The sequence below is a fragment of the Triticum aestivum genome, chromosome 2A (genome assembly GCF_018294505.1).
Source record: "Triticum aestivum cultivar Chinese Spring chromosome 2A, IWGSC CS RefSeq v2.1, whole genome shotgun sequence".
NCBI classification, from domain to species: Eukaryota; Viridiplantae; Streptophyta; class Magnoliopsida; order Poales; family Poaceae; genus Triticum; species Triticum aestivum.
The window spans coordinates 239,752,004-239,764,813 of record NC_057797.1 but is presented as its reverse complement, the minus strand read 5'-3'; positions in this window follow the sequence as shown (position 1 = coordinate 239,764,813).

Here is a 12,810-nt window from a genome sequence, read left to right as displayed (position 1 = left end):
TCGACTGAGAGATAATTAGATAAAACGACAATTGACTCCCAACTAACCACACCTAGATAATCAGATAACTACATTTTGAAGTTAGTATACATTCATTCTGTTCTTGCAAAATATTTATTTATATAGCTTGTTGTCATCTAATTTAAGGTTCAATTTCCTCACTGCAAGTCCTCAAATATGTAGGCAGCATGGACCACCAGATAGGTAAGCAAGAGAAGGACCAATTCATAATCATCTTATTTGTTCTACTTGGACTGTCGTTGTTACTTGCAGTTGCCTCTGCTACCATGTGGCAACGCAACCATGAAGGGCTTGACGTGTTGGCTGTCAAGAAGCACTAGGTCGACGGCAGGCAAGGCATTCAGGAAGCCACAGCACGAGAGAGCGATGACGCTCAAAGGGTGAGGTTGCCAAATGGTGCGGTGACACTAGCTCGCTAGCCAAGCAGACTACATTCTGGACTATTTACACATCATGGACTAAAATTGGACTATTTACACATCATGGACTAAAATTGGACTTCTTTCTGGACTCACATCTTTTATATAATATATACTCAAGTCTGATATGCCTTTTATTTATTCTATAATTAAGTACAATCTTTTAAGTTGCTGCTGAAGGAAGAAGACATGGGGTCAAAAAAATGTTAAGATTGACTTGATGTGTGGTAAGGAACATCCAGTTGAAAAGTTTTTGATGCTTGAACATCCACTACTCAATTATTCTTTTAGGTATGCATAATCTGCCAAGTTATAAGCAGTTCCTTTTATTTGGGCACGCATAATGACCGTTCCGCAGCATCAGGTTCAAAAAAAGTTCTTCAAGGTTAGTAATTTTCTCCAAAAAAAGTTCTTCAAGGTTAGTAATTAACTCCCTTCCCATATGGATATGCATGATGGTTGTTCATTTTTTGGGATAGCTTACCCGTCTTATGCCTTGAAAACTGAGCTACCTCCATGATTATGCATCTGGTCTCAGTAGATTATTTTTCCGCCAAAATACAGTTGTGAAGAGGAGTTCCTGATTATAGCTGAATATACCAGCCTACTTGCCTACAACCAAGGCAGAATTATCAGCATGTATGCGAAACAGCCTGCTAGCTAGGTGTGTGCCCCCTGTTTGAGCGAGAGGGAGGACCTTTGCTGGGCAGTCAAAGGATGTGCTCGGATATGGTGGTCCAACTGCAAGGTAATGCTAACACATCTTGTTACTCTTTCTTCAATTTCGCTAGGTTTACGACAGTTCCATTCAAGCACAAATATGTTTATGACACTAATTCAAAGTTGTAAAATACATATATTTATAATAGTTTAATTATTCTTACATGATTTCCACATATATGTGTTGCTTTAGACAAAAAAATGTGCAGTGAACTTGTTACATAGAACACCCTAGGTATCGCCACTAGCATCGACTAGACGACGCCCATCACCGAGACACTCTTCTCTTGGGAGCATTGGCCCAGCTCATTGTCGTCGCATCACTCTCCCACCATTGCTTCTATCTGGTCTCGATCAGATATTTTGGTTGATATGCGGGGAGGTGAGAGGGCAAGCTAGGGGAATGGAGTTGGGAGAGACGATTGTAGAGCGACATCGTTTTTGTTCCTATTTCTTTTCCTTTTCAAGTGGTTACTTTTTCTTCATCAGTTCATCTTTAAACTTTTGGTTGTCTCAGCGTAGCTTGCAGCTCCAGCTTAGATTTTTAGATTTATGGGTAAGTCAAATTGTTTAAATTTATATTGTCCAATTTATTTATAGGAACCAACCACCCAGATTCCTTTCCTAGACTGATGCAGATGGAGCTTGCAATCATATCCAAAGACTAATGAAGCTGGGGCTGTCAAACTGACCAAAGCAATTTGCCACATCTTAGGCTTGAAAATTTGCATATGGACGTGGGAGTCCACTCATATGTATGGCTTTCATGTACACTTTGAATGGTCCAGGAACATTTGTATTTTTCTGCGTGTTGATTTTTTTCCAAGAGTATTTGCTTTGTGTCTGTAGACATTAGGTTAGTTGTCAAGTTGGTAATTAGAGGATTAGATCACTGTATCAATCGACAATCATCTCGGGAAAGTATTATCGTACTTTTGTTAGATAATTGGTACTTCTGTAGTTGCATGTTTTTATACTTATATATACTTGTAGCCACTTTTATTGTGTTCTTTGTTCCTTTCTTTTTATCATACATATAACTAAAAGCCAGTTTACAGAAAAACGTCAGTCTCATCCCTGGCCTTCTTTAGTTGAGGAGATTACTCTACTTTTTATCACTGTTGGAGGATTCCTTATTTTGAGAAGTCAGTATCACAGCAACGGGCACGCAGCTTGGCCAACTCATTATTTCTACCGGCACCAATCGTTTTTATTGTTTCTAGCCAATGTAGATTGTGGTGATTGTATGAAAGATTTAATACCTTTCTCACGTGCATGCTAGCTAGGAATGTTTGTGGATGGACGTGAAATGAACTGTTAAGTACTCTCCTATTTAGTTTCACCAGGAATTTATTGATATGGTAAGAATTATTAGATTGGTTTGTGACGAAATGTTGCTTGAAAATAAATTCACGATAGGTTAGAGTGGGGGCAAAAATAGTTACAGTGCTCTTGTAGGACGATGGATTTTCTCCATGTAGTCTTGTAGCCTTCATGGAAGTCAAATTTTGTAGGTTTGTTTGTACATTTTTGCTTTGTTTCGGAAACCAGAGCAGTTCACTTTATCCATGTGTTTTTTCTTGCTTCTCTGCACTGTACCCTTTGGGATGATCAATATGCATTACTCTTTCTCAAAGTTTCTATTTGGAACTATATTTTTTATTAAACCACTGTCAGAAGGTTTCACAAGAAACCTAAAAACTGTAACAGGTGGTCATTATTTTTTTTTGCCATATGTAATGAATGTTTGCCACAAGTTAGGAAACATAACTGGTTTTTAGTCATTTATCAGTTTGTTTTTCTCATGGGGATATATAATTAGCTTTACCAGTTTTTTGATTTCTCCACATGTGTGTTTCTACAATATGTGTACATTCAAGCGCCAGAAGGTTTGTTCTCCCACTGTGTGCCACTAATATTTCATTTTTGTGGGTGAGATTTTTTAACTTCTGGATGCGCGAACGGTTTGGATATGGTGTTGCACAATGCTACTGTGTTATGCTATGACCACGAACATGCTTATGTGATGTGGTGCATCTCTTTTTATACTTCAACATTGTTGTTCCCGCTTGCGCGGCATCGGTGACTGTAGATGCTGCTCACGCATCTGTTGTTCCTGTGTGCGCGGGGGCGCGGAGATGGGCGACCGGGCGCGGGAGGCGGCTCGGCACGACGAGGCGAGGCCGGGCCGGACTCGTGAGCACCAAGCAGGCGCAGCTGCCACCTGCGTCGACCAGGAGCACACGCCCGCGGAGGGATGCTATGGCCTGGCACTATTCATCGTGGAGCTCGCGAGGGACTCCTTGTCATGGGCGGGCGCTGCCTGTCACGGCGCTCGCGAGGTCCAGTTTGGGATCCATGGAGTCTAGAGCGCGGCGGTAGAACTGCGCGACGGCCGTCGCGGTGGGCGAGCGCGGCGGCGGCGACTACAACTGCTGCTGCGGTGATTGGCTGCTGTTTGTTCCTGCTTGCGCGGCAGCGGTGACTGCAGATGTTGCTCATGCATCTGTTGTTCCTGCGTGCGCGGGGGAGCGGACGCGATGGCGTTGCGACGACGATGACTGCATTGGGCAAACTTTTTTGTCTGCGCGGACACGAAAAGACAAAATCGGTCGGTGTGTTGCAGTTGCTCTAACTCCCTGAAATTTTTCATTCATTTGCTTTTAGGATGTAGGATGGAGCATAGTTTGTGCTGTTGATTGTCAATTGTACTCCCTCCGTTCCTAAATATAAGCCTTTAGTTTATGATGTTGAAGATGCTTCGTACTCCTCCTGTTCCTAAATATATGCCTTCTTAAAGATTTCAATATATAGTATATATGGAGCAAAATGAGTGAATCTACACTCTAAAATTTGTCTATATCCATTCGTATGTGGTCCATAATGAAATATCTAAAAAGGCTTATTTTTAGAAATAGAGGGAATAACAAACAAAAAAGATCACATAACACAAATTGATTGATCATAAATTATTGTTTTTTCTCCTAGGTGGGATTGGTAGTAAAGCTGTTTTGTTGGACTATGTAGTTCATTGGCCATGGAGTTTTTGAGGCAAATCTCTATCAAGCTATTAATGTTAGGTTAAGCACTAGCTTTAGTAAATTCCTGCCCAAGGATTATACTTGACACTTACTCTGACGGTAGAACCGAACACGTGCTCCACTTGACAATATCGTGGTTTTCACGTTTGACCATTGAAAATGAAAAACAAGTGTTTGGGTATGTGGTGGAAATCCCTCTTACGTGATTTCTAAAAAAGGTTTAATCAAATATTGCATTCATGAATAATGGAACTACTAAAATGTGGACATGCTAATTAATTTTTGAGGAACCTAGCACATCAACAACTATCACCTGGCCCATGTCAAACGTTCACCCCAGCAGACTAACCTGTCAACTACCAAAATGTGGACATGCTAATTTCTGCTTAGTATTCCAATGAGTAGAGACGAACAATGAATTTATATATTGCATTATCGTAACATTCAAAATAATATTAATTTCGAAAATTGCAGGGATGCGTGTGACTATTTATATTATTTTATGCTTTGGTGGAACGGTGAAGAATTAGTTCATCCACTGTGCCTAATGAGTATTCTCCATTACATATTTTAAGATCTTCGACGTGAATTCTTCGTGCTAATTACATATATTGCTTGTGCAGGTTGGGTATGAGTTGAGGAGGTTTTTTTAGTTATACTTGTTCAAATTTCATGTGAATGGAGCTAAAGTCTATATTCTTAATATTGTGCGAGAATTTCTTAAGCGCATCAAATGGATCTTAATTTGTAACTGGTTTTAGTTAGATAATCTCTCTATATGTATAAGTCATCAGATTGCCTTTTTTGTTATCAATTTACGTTGCAAGTGAAGTTAACTTTAATTATTAGCCGATTTTGCTTGTGCTATCTATTCTCTTCACGTGAAATTTAACATGTATTATGTTTATATAATTCCAGCAATATATTCAAAACCCGTGGCAACGCACGGGCACTCTACTAGTTTTACTAAGTTGACACAAGCCTTTGTGGTCCGTTTCCGCCCATTCAATTTTTTGTTCATTCCATTTATCCAAACTAGTAAGCGTGCACGTGCAACACACGTCCTGCCAATTCAATCCATTTTTCAAATTCCACCTCTATTTAATTTGTATCCTTTTCTATAGCTTTTGTTTGTCTACACCTTTTTTCAATTCAAACAACTAAAGAAACTAAAAATGGAAATACAATATGTGTTATTCCCCAAAGAAATAAAATGGGAATGTGATATAGGTAATGAATAGGGAGTATCTAGGATGATAAGTACAACATTTGTCGAAATATCCCCAGGGCAATAACCTAATTATTTGAAATGCATTGTTTGACAGAGACACAAAAATGAAGAGTTTATTTGAACAGTGCGCAAAAATGCTCTTCAGATGTATTTTATCAAACAAGGAGTCCGAGTTTGCCAAAATAAAAATTCAGAGCGGTTTGGAAGTATTCTCATCACTTCTCTTTCTCCGCCTCAGAAGCATTCTTCATCCGGGCTCCCAAACGCTACATCCCTCAGAGCTTTGTCTATATAAAGAGTCAAGGTACTAAACATGCATGACATATATGTCCAGTAAGTAATAAAATTAGTTTCTAGCACAATGTCGGAGGATTTAAAGATGGGACATTACCGTCTTAGGCAAACCTTGTGGAGACCTTTGTATATTTAATGCATACTTCTGCTTTCATTATTGGGCTGATGAAGTGAAAGTTGTGAGATAAAATATTCTAAATCTCCTCTAGCTTCTTTAGCAACTATAACCTTCGAGGTCGACAATCCACATCTTTGCTTCTCAGGAGAGGCTCCTAGTTGATTTGCTGATGTACAAGGATGCTAATATGAAACAATTATGCAGCACATGGTAAGTGCTAAGTCGACAATTGGTACTGAATCTACCAGGCTCCAAAGGATCCAATTATGTGATTTTACATGTGCATCTTAGCTATCAAAGGAAAAGAAGAAAATGGTCAAAGCAACAAAAAAATGCAAGCTTATATAAACTTCACAAAACCGGGTATGACATTTCAGCCAAGGAAGATTTATTCACTTACGTTCACATGATACAATATGCAAGCAAAAGTTCATGGGCATGCCCTGACTAAACTATGTGTACACAAAAATAATTATCACCTCCCAACTGCCCTCCTGTTAAATGTGCACAGCAACTAATTGGCTTAATAGTTATCTCACACTCCCACCAATTTATTAAGAAAACAGAAATCATCCAATGGAACCAGAATTTCAGAACAACTTAGTCAAGTTTTCCTATGTTGTATACCCTGCCGCTGAAACAAAGCAAATGAGTATAAGCTATGTAAAACAACACCAAGGATAGCGGATGAACGAAACAACAAATTCTGCATCCCACGGAACAACACCATTTTATGCAGTATTCACTATCGAAGACCCTCTACTCTAAATACTGTGAGATGTGGAGTGTAGTAGAAACATGCTGAACCAACATGAATAGACTCCAAAATTATATGCATACATCTTGAAGCATACACTGGAATTTTCAAATTGCCATCCAACCTCCGGGAACTCTTCATGTCAAAAAAGAGAATTATACAAGACATGGAAAGGAATAGTAGGCCCGGACCAAATAATTACTAACCTTGAACTGTAGGTTCAGGCCAAATAAAAAAAATAAAAGATACACAGATATCGGTGAAATTAACTATAATATACACAACTATTATAAAGAGATTTCAGATGCAGATCAACTACATACACATAATTTAGTGCCCAAGATTTGGTGTCTTATCAATTGGTCCAAGTTCTCCATGTGGCAGCGCATCTCATTATTATTCTCTCGTTGCAACAAAAAACAGAAGAATGTTATTTAGTGTCCAGTCAGCAAGTATAAGCTTGAGCTAAAATAATACAAAAAATAGGAAGGAAAAGTACTGCAATTTTTACACTTCAAAGCACCACGAATACACCTCATAATCGGATTGGTACAACAATAAGATGAAATTATTGCTATGTAATATATTTTTTGTGAAGAGACTTGAAATATCCTAGATTTGATGCTTGTACAAGTTCAGTTAAAAGTGGTTTAAACAGTCTACAAACTGAACTTATTTTTACTTCCTAGATTAACCAAAAATTGGGGGATTTCACACCAACCGAACGTAATAATATACAACAAAAATATTACTCCTTCTGTATACTAATATAAGGCATTTAGATTACTAAATTAGTGATCTAAATGCTCTTATATTAGTTTATGGAGGGAGTAGAAGAAAGCAGTGCAAGGGCAGAACAGTACTCCCTCCGTCCCAAAATAAATGAAAGACAAAATGGGTCGGTGTGTTGCAGTTGCTCTAACTCCCTGAAATTTTTCATTCATTTGCTTTTAGGATGTAGGATGGAGCATAGTTTGTGCTGTTGATTGTCAATTGTACTCCCTCCGTTCCTAAATATAAGCCTTTAGTTTGTGATGTTGAAGATGCTTCGTAGTCCTCCTGTTCCTAAATATATGCCTTCTTAGAGATTTCAATATAGAGTATATATGGAGCAAAATGAGTGAATCTACACTCTAAAATTTGTCTATATCCATTCGTATGTAGTCCGTAATGAAATATCTAAAAAGGCTTATTTTTAGAAATAGAGGGAATAACAAACAAAAAAGATCACATAACACAAATTGATTGATCATAAATTATTGTTTTTTCTCCTAGGTGGGATTGGTAGCAAAGCTGTTCTGTTGGACTATGCAGTTCATTGGCCATGGAGTTTTTGAGGCAAATCTCTATCAAGCTATTAATGTTAGGTTAAGCACTAGCTTTAGTAAATTCCTGCCCAAGGATTATACTTGACACTTACTCTGACGGTAGAACCGGACATGTGCTCCACTTGACAATATCCTGGTTTTCACGTTTGAGCATTGAAAATGAAAAACAAGTGTTTGGGTATGTGGTGGAAATCCCTCTTACGTGATTTCTAAAAAAGGTTTAATCAAATATTGCATTCATGAATAATAGAACTACTAAAATGTGGACATGCTAATTAATTTTTGAGGAACCTAGCACATCAACAACTATCACCTGGCCCATGTCAAACGTTCACCCCAGCAGACTAACCTGTCAACTACCAAAATGTGGACATGCTAATTTCTGCTTGGTATTCCAATGAGCATAGACGAACAATAAATATATATATTGCATTGTCATAACATTCAAAATAATATTAATTTCGAAAATTGCAGGGATGCATGTGACTATTTATATTATTTTATGCTTTGGTGGAACGGTGAAGAATTAGTTCATCCACTGTGCCCAATGAGTATTCTCCATTACATATTTTAAGATCTTCGACGTGAATTCTTCGTGCTAATTACATATATTGCTTGTGCAGGTTGGGTATGAGTTGAGGAGGTTTTTTTTAGTTATACTTGTTCAAATTTCATGTGAATGGAGCTAAAGTCTATATTCTTAATATTGTGCGAGAATTTCTTAAGCGCATCAAATGGATCTTAATTTGTAACTGGTTTTAGTTAGATAATCTCTCTATATGTATAAGTCATCAGATTGCCTTTTTTGTTATCAATTTACGTTGCAAGTGAAGTTAACTTTAATTATCAGCCGATTTTGCTTGTGCTATCTATTCTCTTCACGTGAAATTTAACATGTATTATGTTTATATAATTCCAGCAATATATTCAAAACCCGTGGCAACGCACGGGCACTCTACTAGTTTTACTAAGTTGACACAAGCCTTTATGGTCCGTTTCCGCCCATTCAATTTTTTGTTCATTCCATTTATCCAAACTAGTAAGCGTGCACGTGCAACACACGTCCTGCCAATTCAATCCATTTTTCAAATTCCACCTCTATTTAATTTGTATCCTTTTCTGTAGCTTTTGTTTGTCTACACCTTTTTTAATTCAAACAACTAAAGAAACTAAAAATGGAAATACAATATGTGCTATTCCCCAAAGAAATAAAATGGGAATGTGATATAGGTAATGAATAGGGAGTATCTAGGATGATAAGTACAACATTTGTCGAAATATCCCCAGGGCAATAACCTAATTATTTGAAATGCATTGTTTGACAGAGACACAAAAATGAAGAGTTTATTTGAACAGTGCGCAAAAATGCTCTTCAGATGTATTTTATCAAACAAGGAGTCCGAGTTTGCCAAAATAAAAATTCAGAGCGGTTTGGAAGTATTCTCATCACTTCTCTTTCTCCGCCTCAGAAGCATTCTTCATCCGGGCTCCCAAACGCTTCATTCCTCAGAGCTTTGTCTATATAAAGAGTCAAGGTACTAAACATGCATGGCATATATGTCCAGTAAGTAATAAAATTAGTTTCTAGCACAATGTGGGAGGATTTAAAGATGGGACATTACCGTCTTATGCAAACCTTGTGGAGACCTTTGTATATTTAATGCATACTTATGCTTTCATTATTGGGCTGATGAAGTGAAAGTTGTGAGATAAAATATTCTAAATCTCCTCTAGCTTCTTTAGCAACTATAACCTTCGAGGTGGACAATCCACATCTTTGCTTCTCAGGAGAGGCTCCTAGTTGATTTGCTGCTGTACAAGGATGCTAATCTGAAACAATTATGCAGCACATGGTAAGTGCTAAGTCGACAATTGGTACTGAATCTACCAGGCTCCGAAGGATCCAATTGTGTGATTTTACATGTGCATCTTAGCTATCAAAGGAAAGGAAGAAAATGGTCAAAGCAACAAAACAATGCAAGCTTATATAAACTTCACAAAACCGGGTATGACATTTCAGCCAAGGAAGATTTATTCACTTACGTTCACATGATACAATATGCAAGCAACAGTTCATGGGCATGCCCTGACTAAACTATGTATACACAAAAATAATTATCACCTCCCAACTGCCCGCTTGTTAAATGTACACAGCAACTAATTGGCTTAATAGTTATCTCACACTCCCACCAATTTATTAAGAAAACAGAAATCACCCAATGGAACCAGAATTTCAGAACAGCTTATTCAAGTTTTCCTATGTTGTATACCCTGCCGCTGAAACAAAGCAAATGAGTATAAGCTATGTAAAACAACACCAAGGATAGCGAATGAACGAAACAACAAATTCTGCATCCCACGGAACAACACCATTTTATGCAGTATTCACTATCGAAGACCCTCTGCTCTAAATATTGTGAGATGTGGAGTGTAGTAGAAACATGCTGAACCAACATGAATAGACTCCAAAATTATATGCATACATCTTGAAGCATACACTGGAATTTTCAAATTGCCATCCAACCTCCGGGAACTCTTCATCTCAAAAAAGAGAATTATACAAGACATGGAAAGGAATAGTAGGCCCGGACCAAATAATTACTAACCTTGAACTGTAGGTTCAGGCCAAATAACCAAATAAAAGATACACAGATATCGGTGAAATTAACTATAATATACGCAACTATTATAAAGAGATTTCAGATGCAGATCAACTACATACACATAATTTAGTGCCCAAGATTTGGTGTCTTATCAATTGGTCCAAGTTCTCCATGTGGCAGCGCATCTCATTATTATTCTCTCGTTGCAACAAAAAAACAGAAGAATGTTATTTAGTGTCCAGTCAGCAAGTGTAAGCTTGAGCTAAAATAATACAAAAAAGAGGAAGGAAAAGTACTGCAATTTTTACACTTCAAAGCACCACGAATACACCTCATAATCGGATTGGTACAACAATAAGATGAAATTATTGCTATGTAATATATTTTTTGTGAAGAGACTTGAAATATCCTAGATTTGATGCTTGTACAAGTTCACTTAAAAGTGGTTTAAACAGTCTACAAATTGAACTTATTTTTACTTCCTAGATTAACCAAAAAATGGGGGATTTCACACCAACCGAACGTAATAATATACAACAAAAATATTACTCCGTCTGTATACTAATATAAGGCGTTTAGATTACTAAATTAGTGATCTAAATGCTCTTATATTAGTTTACGGAGGGAGTAGAAGAAAGCAGTGCAAGGACAGAACAGTACTCCCTCCATCCCAAAATAAATGACTGAATTTTATACTAACTTTATAGTAAAGCTAGTATAAAGTTGAGTCACTTATTTTGGGATGGAGAGAGTACATGAATTGTACGTAGTAGACATACATAAATCGAAACGTATGAGAGAGAAAAAACGATTATTTTTATCATATTACCTCAGTGTTAAACTGTTTGTCTACAACGGCGCGACCATAGCCTCAGCTTCCCTCTCCCATTCGTCAGATTGTGGGGAGTGGAGCATTTGGGGACTGCATGTCTCGAAACAAATTTGATCATACTACTAATGGGATCAAACACCAACAACCAATTGCATTGGTTCATATTTTCAGTGAACTGGGTAGAGAAGCATAATACAATCATAAAGAGTTTTGAGCTTGCAAATGAAGCAACCTTGTCTCTCTTGGATAGTTCAAAACAAAATGAAGTCGCCTTGATAAAATTCAACGTCGTCTCTGCAGACTCGTTCTCCCACAGCTTGAGAGAGACCTCTTGCTCCACCTTTCCACCACCGACCACAAAGTACAAACTCTCAAGCGATGAAGTAAACCTGAAAATGTGACTGAAAGGACCTTAGGTGCAGCAATTGCTGATGAATGGCAACATTCTGAACATGTAGAAATAAAGTATGAGTTGATAGGGAAGAGGCCAAAAAAGAAGATATAAAATATTAGTATTGAGATTGCCTGAATTTCGTATATTAGTGGATGATTGAAATCATGTACAGAAAGTTTAGGAGCTATTGTGTAGTAATTTTGATGCCAATTGAGGAGTGAGTCGTGGTAGAATGGATTTGTGGGAGCACTGAAAAGGTAATTCGAGTTACACAATACAATTATCATATGAAGAGATTAAATAGTCAATAATCAGACTGTAACCCGTCTAGTGCTGAGCTTGGCATTGATTTGGATCATGATAATTCACCTTTTAATGATATAATCAGAGTCTAACCCTTTCAGAATAACGTTGTTTAACTGCGGCAATGTTAGTTGTGTGGAAGGATCATGTATATAAAAGAATGAGAATCAGTTCACATTTGGTCATTGGAAAAAGTACAATGTAGATTTGTAACATCCTCCACTGCGACGTATGCAGATCATGATGCAGTAAAACGACCAAAGAAAGTAAATAAGCACAAGCATCAGATTCTCTTGTGTATGGAACATAAACTGAATCATAAGTACAGGGTAGACTTTGTAACATCCTCCATTGTGGTGTATGTAGACAATGATGCGCTAAAACGATCAAATTCTCTTGTGTATGGAACATAAAATGGACCATATGCTAGGTACCTCACTATTCAGTATAGTTTTGTATCAATCTACACTTCAATCAATCTAATGGAAACTTACTGGTTTCTCCGTAGTCAGATAAGGTCGTGGTCGTCCGTTGGGCAGCGTTGGGCAGCAGAGGAGGGCAGCCGCCACACCGCGCTGACGTCCTTCCGTGTGTCAGCAGAGGCTGACCGGCGTTGGGCAGCGGCGGCAGGGGGCGCTCCCGCGTTCTTGGGGCAGCAGAAGAAGACCAGCGGGGGCCTGCTCTGCTCATGCCCACGTTTGTCCGCGGGGAAGCAAAAGAAGACTGGTGGTTGCGGCGAGGGCCGGGGC